The 14351-nt window shown below is 38.7% G+C and overlaps 1 long non-coding RNA gene across 15 annotated transcripts in view; it reads right to left on the reverse strand.

Moving 5' to 3' along the window:
- LOC148330571 (uncharacterized) overlaps positions 1–14351 on the reverse strand; it is a 210198-nt gene that overhangs the window by 144350 nt on the left and 51497 nt on the right. For 8 of the 15 annotated variants that reach the window (XR_015845167.1, XR_015845166.1, XR_015845174.1 and 5 more), the window contains one exon: positions 11181–11283. The exons of the other annotated variants lie outside the window; for them this stretch is intronic. This is a non-coding gene — a long non-coding RNA (uncharacterized LOC148330571). The remainder of the gene's footprint in view (positions 1–11180; positions 11284–14351) is intronic. 15 annotated transcript variants of the gene reach the window in all.

Below are 14351 nucleotides of genomic sequence, written 5' to 3' on the forward strand. Positions count from 1 at the left end.
CTCCTGCTCTGGCCCCTTCACACCAATGTCAGGCTTTTAACAGTCTCCGAAGCAAGGGCTGCATCCGCTTCGTGATAACATCTCCAATAACAATTAAGGAGGGAACCTGCAATTTGCAAAGGGGGGGGGACTGTCAATAGGTACTTGTGGCTTTGCATTCTAAACAGAATGAAGCTTCTGTTTTGTTTGATTACCATGATTTAATGTCATGTAATTAAAACAAACGAAAGGCGACATTTGGATTCACACTGAAATGACACCGTACTTTGTATGGCAGTTGGACAAAGATGGTAAAAGTCAGTGACAATTTGATATAATTTTTTTTTTCCACTTGCACCTCCATCTGGTACGTTACTGCCATACGTGGCCAAGTGAAATGTTATGGCAAATGATTAACTAACTAACTTACTAGCATTTCATACCTCACGCACTTCTCACTTGACAGACTCAGAAATTACACTCATGCAGTTTAAAACCAACAGTTCCAAGAATGGTAAAATGCAAAACGGTCTTTCACTTGTAGAGCAGTTTTTCTTTACCTCACTCCGATTTCTCATTCACCTACTAATGACATAGCATCAGGAGCAAGTGGGGTTCAGTATCTTGCTTGGGGACACTTGGACATGGTCACAAGGACCGGAGATGTAAACCACAACCTCTGGTTTGGGAGATGACTGCTCTCCCCCTGATCCATGCCTCACTTCCAAGAGAAGATGGCATCACTCTGAATTTTGAATAGGTTCCTTTATCCAAAATGACTGAGCAAAATATCTCTCTTCTACTGCACACCATGAATATTATGAAAAAAAATATTTTGTTGTTTTCTTTATCTTCGCAATACTGTAGGTTCTATCTATGAGTGATGTAGAGTTTACACATTTTTTACATCTGACCTTGACCATTTTTATGTGTTGCTTTTAGTTCTACCCGTGACTAGTTCAAAAAGCTTGCAGTTAGGCCAAGATGCAGCAACAAGACTCTTGACGAGGACTAGAAACTTAAATCATATTAACCCTATACTGGCCATCTTGTAGTGGCTCCCGCTCCACTTGTGAAAATTTTACATGCCCCAGCCCCTTCCTGCAGTATCTTTCTGACTTAGTGTTACTTTGTCTTGGCTTGCCTTACATTCACAATATTTCTGTGTTTTGTAGACTTTGAGAGCTATGAAAAAGTTAAGAGTTTCCAGAGCATTCTTTTATCAACTTGAGATGTTGCAATATTTTATATTTTCTCCCATTTGGTTAAACCAAACCCAGTACACAACTAGTCTCTCTTCTTGCTAACCCACTAACATCTGATTTTGGCATGTCTAACTGCCACTTTTCTTCGCTGCTCCCCACCTTACAACTCAGAGAGGGGGCTATATGGCGAACAGAAAGAAAACAACATTCTGCATTGACCGGCTGGGACAAGATCTCAGGAGGATCAGGAGACATTGCTATTGGAGAGTCAACATTGACTGACCAGGAAAAGTCTTGAGGAGAACCACTTCCCCGGAGGCATCTTCGTTTGAAGCTTCATTTCATTAAATGAGCTCTCATGCTGCCCAAACAATCATTGTTACTTTTCAGCACCATAACTGGTCAGTGTGCTAATATCGGCATGTAATAATTATGATACTACTACTACTACTAATAATAATAATAATAAAAATAATAATAATAATGAAAATAATAGTATTAATAATGCCCAATTTTAATGAATTCGTGGCAACGTTGTACGATATATGTGTGCACAAGGAACTCCATCAACAATAGGCAAATACCTTTGAGAGACAGCTGCGACATCTTGCTTTGTTTGCTGGGGAAGTTGTTAATTTTTCCTGTAAGATTTTTAACAGCTGCTTTTAAGAGGAGCCTGCCCAAGTGTGGTCATTTGTATTCATTAACACCTCTAACGAATGAAAGCCTTAGTTAAAAATGGGATGCAATCCCCCGTCTTTTCTTTTTTTTTTTTTTAATCTTAAAGTAAAGAAGAAATAGTGTACCTACTGTACAAGTCAACCTTGCATCTATACGAGTTTCATCTTTCCACCACTGGGAAAACACCCTCATCCTTTTAAGCATGCATCCAGATTGACCCCATCCTTTCATCAAAAGTGATAAAAGCGTTGCCTTAACTTCTGATGCCACCTTTCCCCAAGCCCCCCACTTCCTCACTACCTACAGTCACCACGAGTGCTACATTTGAATCAAGAATGCAAATGGGGCTGGAGCCTCACAAAGCTTGGGGTGACCTATATTACAGCTAATGATCGGCCACAGTGTCGGAAGAGGAGCTGGAATGAAAGAGAATTTGAATGAAGCTGACCCACATACAAAGGCACGACCAGTTGGAAAGGCATGTTCTCTTCCCACTAAGTAGGCCACAATGGGCTTCAGGATTATGCACAAGTTCCCCTTTTCTCCTGATGGATGGAAACAGGAGGGAAGTGATTGTGAGCCCCTGGCAACAAAAGTCATCCCTTGAATATCCTGGCTAACAGGTTGTGGAACTTAACTTGGTCCCAACTAGGTAAATTAGGTTCAGCTTGCGCCACCCTGCCAAGCACCAGGCTATAACATTCATGGTGCATGGCCAAGAAAACTGAATCCGAATGCTGAGTTCATGTTCAGCTCATTGTCCCTTTACCACCTAAATAACGCAAAGAGCGTAAAATTCCTCATGTAAACACATCAAACGGAATATACAAATCTCGAGTTTAGATTCCAAAGTACGTATTAAAAGTGTTAAACACAAACTAGCTTGAGTTTTCTAAGTTCTTTTTTTGCTTTGTTGCCTTGACTGAATTGAGTACGCCCTAAATGCCTATTTTAGGAAATTAGAACGTTAGGTAAGCCATCACAGAGTAATTGAACAGAGGAAATTAAGGGAAAGCGCTTGCATTATGTAAACATTACTGTCTCCATCCTTCGAGTGTTACACAGTAAAGCAACAGCTGATTGAAAACAAATCTAAATTCACTTAAAAACTATTTTTAAATGCTTTCGGTCACCTTGAAAACATCTGAGCATGAAGTGTACTTGTAAAATATCCATGCGTTTGTTTCCTACTTTGGCTCTTGCGAGCATGCAGAGGTGGGAGTCTTGTCTTTGTGAACACTAATAGGAAATGTTTTATTTCCTGAGCTCATATGGTGAACAGGTAGTAATTGGTGCATGTGTTAATCCTGGGATAACAAGTGTTTTCTAAGGAGAGTCAATGATCATCTTACAAGGTCAGTTTAGCCCTGTACGCTGCATGCATAATGGAGAATGCAAAGGCTAATAGGAGCATAATCACATCACAAGCGCACACACACTCATGCACACAAACACACAAAGCTGTGTTTCCTACTCATTCGAAGACTAAAAGTAATCTCAGCACAAGAAAAGAAAAGAAAAGTTTGTTCTTCAGCGACAGTCTTCTCAACATCCTGGAAAGCTTTCCAATAGAACAGAGACACCCTGTGGTACAGCCTCTGCTTTACTGCCATCTTTTCAAGGGGCCCTTCCCCCTTTCCCTCAAGCCAATGGGATTAGAGCCAGGAGGTGGCGGCAATAGCGACCACGCACTGTGACCCGTCCGTTTTTTTATGACTTCATTATTTTCCCTCCCTGCCACGCTCATTTTCATTTGCCAAAGCGAGAGCATAATGACTGTGCTATAAAAACGCTGCTTTAACGTTTGCATACTGTTCTCATTTGGTCTGGCCCACAACCCTTCAGCTAGCATATGGCAGGTAATCAGGTCTGCAATCAGGGCTGCACGTTACACAGGGCCTCGCTTTCTGCACTGGGGCTATTACCCATCTGTCTCAACACTCACTCACACACACAGCCATGTGCACCCCCACACCCCCACACTCACACACACACATTATGCATATTTGTGGAAGGAGCCAAAGACACCACTAGATATTTGGACACAGCTTCAATGCACATGTCAATGCGCACACAGGTTTGCATTGACTGCAGACAACACTCAGTCGCTGAAAAAAAATATGATCTGGGCGACTACGCTGATGATCCCCTCACTGTATCTTACCTCAGTGTCCTGTGTTAATTTATGGATATTATAATCAAAAGATTTCATCGCACAAGTACTTTATGTGTGGCAAAAGTCTTTGCTTGTATATTATAAGAGTATTTTACCATGCAATGAACAAACCCCTGCCTTGGGCTCGTATGATTATTTTAAAGATCCAGAATATTTGGCTGCATTCAAACTGCATACAAATGTGACTCAATTCCGTTTTTTGGGGGAGAGGCAAATGTGAGACTTATTTTTCTGGATTCCAGTCTACACTTAGGCCCTCTTATGTGGAGTTTACATGTTCTCACCATACTTAAATGGACAGTGTGTAGAATTTAGCGCCATCTCTTGGCTGACTAATAGATTGCAACAAAGTTCAATGCGCGTGCACTACGTTGAGATTACACTTTGCAAGCCTACCACCAATTTTCTTGGAAGAGGTCCAAGCAAAATGTTCAGAGATTACTTCGAGCATTCCCTCGAGTGACAAACTGTACATTGCATTTTTATACATGCCGTAGTCGTTGATGAAACAAATTTGTGGTCAGCCGATTGTTTCCTTCAGGTCTCCGTAGAAGAAAGATGGCGGCAAAACATTTCAGCACCCTGTACCGTGAGCTGCCACCCAAGTAATATAATTAGCGATTATTAGACCTATGATTATATATTTTTTTAAATGTTTTATTTTTTTGTGATAGATCATGTTTTTTCGCAAATAAATAAAATTAATAGTTGGCTTTTAAAATGAATGAACTTTGAAAAATACAAACATTCTACACTGTCACTGTAAGTGTTTTTTTAAAAGGCCCCTTGGCTTCCTCCCAAATCCCCAAAATCTACGTCAGATTAAATGAAGACTAAAAATTGTCAATGTGAAAAATAAGAATGGTTGTTAGACTATGCAATGGTGGCATGTTCTGCACAGCAACATCAACAAGGATCTGCACTTCAGATGTCTCCATATTGACTTCCATAAAACAGTTGCTGAGTTTGTTCACATAAAGAGCATAAATCCAGACGGAGGAAAAAGGAAATTTCAGTTTGTGCATTGCGCACAGCAGTTCTGAGAATTGGGAATAAGGAATGAAATAGGATAGTCTTTTTCATGTTTACGGTATTAATGTGGCTGACAGACTATTGCGCAGTCCAAAGGTCACTGTTTCTGACATGGAAATTGTGGCCAGGAAAGGCTCATCTTCTTTGGCACACAAGAGTGGAACTTCTCTTACTCCAGCCAAAGACCAAAGAGATATATCAAGTCAGCATAAAATTTGACTCTGAGGGCAGCCAAGAAATAAGGTAAAACATGGTTTTCCGTAAATATAGCAGCAGTAAAAGGATGAACCCAATCTGACAACAGAGATGGAAACCTTTACCTCCAACTGAACCAGCTTTGAAGATTAAGAATGTCTTGTCATGGTATATCCGGCCCCCAACCAGGCGCCACAGTTGAATCCATCTCTGATGCCTCATTGGTACTGATGTATTTGTACAGCCAACCAGTTGGCTGTGTGTATCCATATGAGGGTGTCGAGAAATGTATATACTGACTCTCCACCTGGGTACCCACGCTCAAGCCTTTCTGCTCTCCCTGTCTTGTGTTTGTCGAGCTCTCAGGCTGAAATCCTTTATTACCTCCTGAAATGACAACTCATTTCCTCAAATGTAATCCCTTCCCTTGCCTCCATGAGGAGGGAAAGTAAACACAGCCCCAATCTACAGTAGACGGCAAAAGAGGGTAGGGAGATAGTACTTCAAATTTGCTAAGTGAACTGGAAATAGGGAACACTAGTACTACAGAGTCAAGATGATAATGAGATGAAATATTTCAAGGGATTTATTCCAGAGCACATATAAGGTACCGAAACACAGTTTTCCAGAGTTGTATGTGAGTGTGTGTGTGTGGGGGTGTGTGCATGTTTGTGTGTGTGTATGTATATATATATATATATATACATATATATATATATATATATATATATATATATATATATATATGTATATATATATATATGTGTATTTTTAATTATTATTTATTTATTTTAATATACACACGCTGTGTGTGGGTGCGCATGTTCGTGTTTATAACTTAAATCTTGGTTGTACGAGGACATACCGCTTATAAGCCATTTCCACAAAGAAATGGGATTTGGGTCCCCCTCCCCAAAAAATTATTAAAATAAAATATTAGAAATTTTTTTATTTTATTTTTGGAAAAAAAAAACTGTGAATAGGTAATTCGAAAAATGCTGAACTGGAAGTATGTGTGGACCCCCCAGTGCATTACAATTATGATTATATTTTTCCATTTTGGTTATTTGTGAAGTAAAAAGCACTGCAGCCTCTATTATTTGAAGTCGTTGTCTTGGGAGTTACTCTCTTCACTCTCCACTTGTAGGGGTCTCCAAATCCGGTCCGCCTGTTTTATACCTAACCCTCTTCCAACACACCTAACTCAAATGATCAGGATCATTATCAGGCTTGTGCAAACTTGCTGATGAGCTGCTCTGGATATTGACTGGGTCAGTCTAAGACCTTCCACTTGTCCCTGATTAACTCTTTTGTTTACTGGTGTCAGTGTGTTTTAGGTCATTTGCATACTAAGGGTCTTCTAAATCAGTTTGGTTTTATCGTCTTCTGTCTTTCTATTTGCCGGCCAAAATATTTCTATAGGTTTATTTGAGTTTATTTTGCTGCTGCTATCATGGCTTACTTCATCCATGAAGATTAGTGAGCCTGTCCAAAATGAAGGTTACATCTTTTTGGTTTGTTTCATACATTTTGCCAAAATTGTATCAGCTAGTCTTTGTACTTCTTGGAAAATTCAAGCCAGACATTTGTTTATTGCAACTGAAACAAACAGTGGTTTGGGAGTATTTTATTTATTTATTCATTTTTTCATTCATTGATTCAATAATTCATTTATTTATTTATTAATACAGCTCTCAAATGTTTCATAAACTGCTGTTACTTAGTATACTCGTGGTTTTGATTTTCTTCAGGACATCCCAAATGGGTATCTTGGCTATCCTCAATATTGTCAGAAATGTCCATTTTCCCTCAGCTACACCATTGCTTGTTTTTCATCGAAGGGCAGCTCTCGGCTTGTCATGTTGGTTTCACAATTATAAATATAGTTTTCACAGATTAATATCCAAATCTGAAATTCAACTTAAAATAAATAAATAAAATGTGCTATTTATTTATTGAATGATCTGGAATAGGACAAACCTGGGCATCAAAACACACCTGTCAATCACGTGTCCCAATACCTATACTCTCATACAGTAGTTGTGTATCAGATCCAGATGAACTTTGTAAGTTGGCTTATTTATGTACTACTTTAATTAATAAGCACGCATAATCAAATTCCATCCCATCAGACTCACTGGCAGGATAATGATGTGAATAACAACAAAAATAATGATATTTAAAAAAAAAAAAAATAATTCCATCAACCTGCCCACCAATCCATCCCACACCATCAGCCACATTAGATCTGACTGGTTTAATCGCAGGTCAATCACCGACAGGTCACAATTAATAAAAGCCACAGTAGGCACAAATAAACAAGTCTAAATTGCTGCTTTAATCGAATGATGCAAACATTGGTGAGTTGAAAAAGTTCACCGCTGCCACTGACAATTTCCTAATTGTAGTCACTCATTCATGGCAATTTTATTAACATGGAGTGAATGTCGTCTGCCCTTCCACTGTCGCAGCACCAGGGATCTAATTTCATTATTTTCCACAAGATTTGCTTGACTACTGCCGTCATGCTTGTGGCGTGCCATGGCCAGATGTTTATGCTATTTAGATGAGGACGCAAAGCCTGTTGGGTAAACATAATTAAAGAAAGTTGAGTCTTTCCTTTTTTTGTTTTTCGCCTCTCTCTTACCCTCTCTTTGTGTCTCTACCTCTCTTCCTATGACTCTCTCTCATTGTTAACTTCACCTTCACAGACACTTTCAATTAAATCCAAGCCACATGGCTCTCTGAGCAGGAGCAAGAGGCCTGCATGGAGGGCTGCATACGCAGAGAAGTGTGACTCAGTATGTGCAGATGCTTTAGCCAGCACTTTGCATGCAAATATGAAGACCTTTTGCACAAATAGATTTCAATTTACTGAAAGACATACACATGTAGCTTAAAGTGTAAGGATTTTTTCTTTCAAATGTAAGCATGTTTTATTAAACAATAAAATATCCATTTTGAAATAAATAGTTTCTCGAATTGATACATTAACCCATTATTTAATGGTTTAGCGTTTCGTGGTAAAATGCATGGCAAAATCGTGAAGATGTTTTTGGAGAACGTCTGGTAAACGTTTGCGCAAACATTTAGAAACGAAAACTGAGGAAAATGTAATATTTGGAACCTTTGAAAACGCTCACAATTTTTTGTAGCTCATTGGGATAGGGGCTTTAGACTCTTGCAGTCCTATTTACGCAAAACTCAAAATTAATTTAATTTCTTTTGGTATTTTCATAGTGGCGTACGGTTAAAAGTGGCTATTTGCGGCGATTTGGAAGTGAACACAGCCGACTTGCTTCACAGGCAATGGAAATGGCTTCTCTTATTCCCTTAATAATAAATTCAACGCAGGAAATGCGCTAGATCGTGTGTCGTACGACAACACACCCCTCTTCTCCACCAGTCCCGCAGCCAGTGGGATGATGTTAAAAGTATTTTAAAGATAATGATAATTCAAAGACTACATTAGAATTCAATGAATTCATTTATAAATTGATGCATGCACAATGTTCTCATATTTATGAATGAAACATGATGATATCCACCATGCACATCTGGGGAGCTCAAAATCTGTCTGTCTATACTACCTGTGCCACCTTCTTTTTATTAGTCTAAAGATTAGTCTTCTTCCAGTCACAAAATTGTTAGGTGTGCCGGGGGCATGTGAAAGAAAATGCCTATCATGGCACTGTTTGGTCTGGCAAATTCCCAAACAAACTAAAGCAGGCTTCAAATGCAGGTTTTTATGCCGAAGCCCATGGGTTCTATTTCTGTAAATAGAGTCCTCAGGATTATGGACGTGCATCCTGATTAGTAATAGACAAGTATCGGTCGGGCCGATTATTTGGCATTTTACCAATTATCGGCATCTGCCTTTTTTATTTATTTTTTTTACTTTCAAGGCCGATAAATTGAACGCTGGTTTATTTTGGCTCGCTGCAGCACACATCTCACTCTCTGCTGTGCTCGTGGCCCTGCCTGCAGAAACAGGTTGTCCTGCCCGAAGCACTATCTGATTGGTTCCTTTTCGCAGCCAATCAGCAGTAAGCTGCCTGTTTGCTTTTTCACCTCGAGTCACACGCACTACGGGAGAAGTCCCGTGATCATAAGAAGCAAAGGAAACAGACTTTTTTATTTTAATAAATGTCTACTACAACTCACAACTAATATAAAACTATTTGCCATAGTAATCTTTAAAGAGATGTTTGTTTTCATTGAACTATAAGTCATGCAGCTGAGCCTGGGAGTTTTGTGCACTTTTTGTTAGACTTTTAAAACTAAGTTGTCTATTTTCTCAAATCTGAAAACATTTTAACATGTTGTAAATGACTAAAGTTGTTGAATATATATATTAAATTATATTATGATAATATGTGCTTCATGGATTTTAAACTAAGTAAAGTTTTGGAGTTTTTATTTGTCACCATTTTGACACCATTTTAACCCTTTTTTCAACAAATGAATGTCGGCCTACAGGACTACTAATAATCTGTATCGGTATTGCCCCTGAAAAAAGCATCGGCCTATCACTAAACCATCTTACGTCATCCTTGGAGCATTCTTCATCCATTCACTCAATGAAGACACTACTTTATATGTATGTTTCCATGGCATAAAAGTAACCAGCTCATTCACATACTGAATAGAGAGTGTCATTATTGAATTGAATGGAAACCTGGTTTTGTCAATGTATGTCAGTATTTGCAGAGACAAACACTGAATTACCATGAGAGAATGTTTATCTGTTCACGGCAACGTTTTATTTTAGAACAAAAATTTACGATATTTGCCTGTATTTTTGAGTGGAATTCCAGGGACAACATACTATTGGAAGCCTTCATTTTAACCATCACAACCAGAAGCATTCATTTAGTCCATTTGATAGAAAACACCCGATTCTCTGTACGCATTTCAACTTTGCGCAACCGTCTTGATGGCTGAAATATGCTGTGCGGCTCTAACCGTGCAGCCACTTTTTAAGTATGCAGGGCGCAGCACATTTGATACCCTTTAGTGCACACGAACTGAGTAGCTGTCAAAAATACAACAGGCAACTCAAGTAATTATGCAGATTTATGCAAAACATTAACAAGAAGAATTAAAGGCACAAATGAGGTGGCTACACTTGAATTGTTAAGATTATGAATAATTACCATGAATCTTTTTACTCTTAATATAACTTGTTTTTGATAAACAAAGCCTTAATTATCGGAATACTTTGGAGGATTCTGGTGACCTTCATTAATCTTAGACAACAAGTCTCCGGTGAGACTTGAGATGAGGCCTGCACGCTCAACCACACATGCCCGTGCCCACATCCACACACACAGTGACACGGGGTAAACATGCGCGGATGGTGCTACATATGCTAACTAGCCACTTCAGCCTGGAGCGAGGAGGCAGACATGTAGGATTCATAGTTAAGGTAGAAGAGCTTGTCTCACACCTTGGCGCGTTCAGGTACATGGACACACACAAACATACGAGCGCACAGCAGGTGATAAACAAACTCCATTGAGAATTGACAGAACCCGATCCATCACTAATTACAATTACATCTCATTTCCTTCCCCTTCCCACTTTCCTCAAACTTTGAATATACCCGCAGATCTATTCTGCATTGGTCACGCTCCTCAATACAGTCACGCAATTAAACTGCGGTGTGTCAAATGAAAGTACTACGAGCACTCAGACTTAGAGAATTTGTTGTAACAAATTGGGATGTGTAAAAGGTACAAAAAAAATACAACGATTTAAAATCCTTTTCAATCTACATAATGAAGTATTCAATGAAACACCCTTCAAAAATGACGTTAAGTATTCAAAATGATTATATATTTTGTTGTTGTTGTTTTTCTTCATTTATTGGTTTTATTATTCACTAATTTTGTTTGAAAACCTCGATGTACCTTTCAGCATTGATGATGCCTTCACAGATGAGCAAGTTAGGGTCAACTCCGTCGCCAAGCCCATTTTGTCCACGTCTCGAAACATTGTCCCCTTGTTGACCACCTTGAGCATAGGAAAGAGGAATAAATTCACACCGAGTTGGAATGATACAAAAAGTTGCACCAGCAGGGTGATGTTCTTATCCGCCAGGAACTGTCAGATGCTCATGACATTGTAAGCATGGATATTTTCACTGTGATGCAGCCAAATGTTGTCTTTTCACACCTCTGTCCTCTTCTCATGAACCGAACAATTAAACACAACAGGATCTCTTTGTGGACGTGCTTGTTATCATCTGGCCCTGTGGCAAGCACTAACAGTGCACATGACTCTCATTGGGCTCGGGCTCAGTCACTCTCCTCACTACTTGACAATCTGACACAGTGGATATGTGTCTACAGTAAAAGGTTGTGTTAAACACTTCAACGGCTGACGAGAGGTCAGTTATTAAGAATACTCAAGGGCGCTGTTCACCAACTTTTTTTCCGCCAAGGACAGGTTTGTACAAGTCGATAATATCTGCGGGTGGGTGTGGGTTCGGGGGCTCGCCGCATATTGTCCAGAGCGAATTTTGTATGTGGCCATACTCATTTTGCCCGCTTGCGGGGTTTAATATTAGCATAATGCACCAAGACAATTTGCATCTAGATATGCGTCAAGAGCTCAATGTAATGGACAAAAGCCGATCACTTTTCATGATAAAATCTTTTTCAGCCTCGAATACTAAATAAAGTGGAAGTACTGCATGTTTTTTGTTTTGTTTTTTCTGTGCGGCCCGCTCTAAAGTGGCCTGTGGAACGGTACCAGAACGTAGCCCACTGGTTGAGGACGACTACTCTAGATAAATTCCAGTTGAGGGAAAAACTTGTTGAGCTTTGAAATATATCTTTTGCGACACTAGTCGTGCAACCTATCTGGTACATATCATATCATATCGTATGTTATCATTGGCCATATAATTGAATGAGAAAGCACATTTTTGTTCGACCACAGCATGTCTGTGAAAAAAAAAATGCCCACGCAGCTCCCAGGAAAGTCAATTTTAATTTTTATTTATTTTTTTAAATAAAACTTTAAGGACACATTCAGTCAGACATTAATTAACTGATAATCCCAATTGTGACTGCTAAGCTAAAGTAACAATAGTCAAAACACAAATGTTATTGTTCCAGAACAAGCTGTTTCTTGGCTCACCATGCCCCGCAGCGTATGGCCAATTAAAAAGACAAACTAACAAGTATACTGTTAACTGAGGATTACAACTTTCTTCTAGTGTTAGCAGTGTTAGCAGAATTGCTAAAGTGAAAATTAAAGGCTCAGTCAGCTAATCCTCTGCAGTTGAAATGACATGCAAATCACTTTATCATGATCATATATAAAAATATATTTTGTGTGCACACATCCCAGCATTGGATAAAAAGTTGTTAATGCATATTAACTGTAAAATAGTGTTAACCTCCTGTAATCCTTCTGCCAGCAATATTGCATTGAAGCTTTTCTATTTTTAAATTTGATCATCTTTAATGCCCGTAGCAAAGACATCCAATTAAAAAGAGATTGTTCCTTCAAGAATATTGAAAAATGTATTGCAGCCATAATATTTCATTGTATTTATACTTTAACTGTTACTTGTGTTATATATTTTTTTTCATGTTGTTCAGGTCAGACTAAGAAAAATGATCAAGAGTTAATAAAGAGGGTAGGATACATTAAAGAAAAATGCAGGGAAAATGTTTTTCTGAGTTTAAGATGACTGATTGTGTTTATAATTGTGTTTGCATCTCTCCAAAGGTTTAGTATAAAATTGACCCAAAATGGTTTAAGGGCAAATGAGATATTTTCACTGTAGTAGTGAACTAGGCAATTATAAAATCATCAACTCCTGAGGTGCCCAATTCCTGTCACAAAAATGTCAAAGTTGTGTCAAAGGAGTGTGAACGTGTTAAAGGGACAACTGATGACAAATGATGGTAGGCAAAGACATAACACCACATCTTATTTGTTTATTCAGCTGTGATCATGTGAAGGAAGGGGGCTTTGCATCGTTTAATAATTTAACAATCAGTCCCGGGGGCACCAGTGCCACGGGGTTCCTGTCAATCACATGATTGTTGATTGTTGACATTTAGCTGTTCTATCTCCGTTTTTCCCTCTTGTCTATATTAAATTTGTCCTGATCACTACAAGCTTTTGGTACATGACTTTCAAGATCTTCTTGTGACCAACAGGGATCCAGTAGTAGCCTGTCCAATCGTTAATTCTCTTCAGTGTGTATATATATATATATATATATATATATATATATATATATAGTCACATTGGCCTTGCGATCACACTATATGATCTGTTTTTTCTGGATTTGAGGGGACTTCGTCAAGGTTCAAGAGAGATGAGGTAACATCCTTATTTCAAACTCAAAAAGGTGAGTGAAGAGAAGAATAATTCAAAAAGAGAAAAGCACTATATAAACACATATATGAAATTAGAAGACATGTCACGAGACACATTAGCCTTTTTTTGTGATTTGTCATTAAACTTAAGACAGTGTTTTCAGCACGCTCTATTTTTTCTAAAGCCAAACAAATAAACATAGCAAGGAACTTTCATTCCAATATTCTTTTTGTCTTGCAAAGTTTTGTTTCTAACATGATCATTATCACATGGCTGTTTGTTATTTTTTTATTTCCCAATATTTGAAAATAATACAAATCACATCTTGGAACATAAAGAATGATTAAAAATATCTGTCATCCAATTGTCACCCTCTGCCTCAGATGTCTGCAGTGATGGCATATACACTTATTGCTTTACTGCCACGACCAACAAGAAGAGTTACTCAGACCCACACTATTGATCCAGGCCCCATTACATTCCTCATCTACAGGAGAACAAAAGAAGCTGATACAGTTTCCGAATGCTTTACTACCCTCTAGAAACATCAATGCAGGACTGTTGGCCCAGTTTACATAGAAGGGGAAAACAAAGAACAAAGGAGTGGAACTAGGGAAAAAATGGTCGCCATTAAGCAGTTAGTCAAGAGGGCCAGATTTGCAGTTTTCTACATTTTTCATCTGTGGATCAATGAGGAGTCAGTTCATTTTCTCCAACATCAATACAGCACAGCCTGGTAC

The sequence above is a fragment of the Idiotropiscis lumnitzeri genome, chromosome 9 (genome assembly GCF_059441095.1).
Source record: "Idiotropiscis lumnitzeri isolate Australia: NSW breed Sydney's pygmy pipehorse chromosome 9, RoL_Ilum_1.0, whole genome shotgun sequence".
NCBI classification, from domain to species: Eukaryota; Metazoa; Chordata; class Actinopteri; order Syngnathiformes; family Syngnathidae; genus Idiotropiscis; species Idiotropiscis lumnitzeri.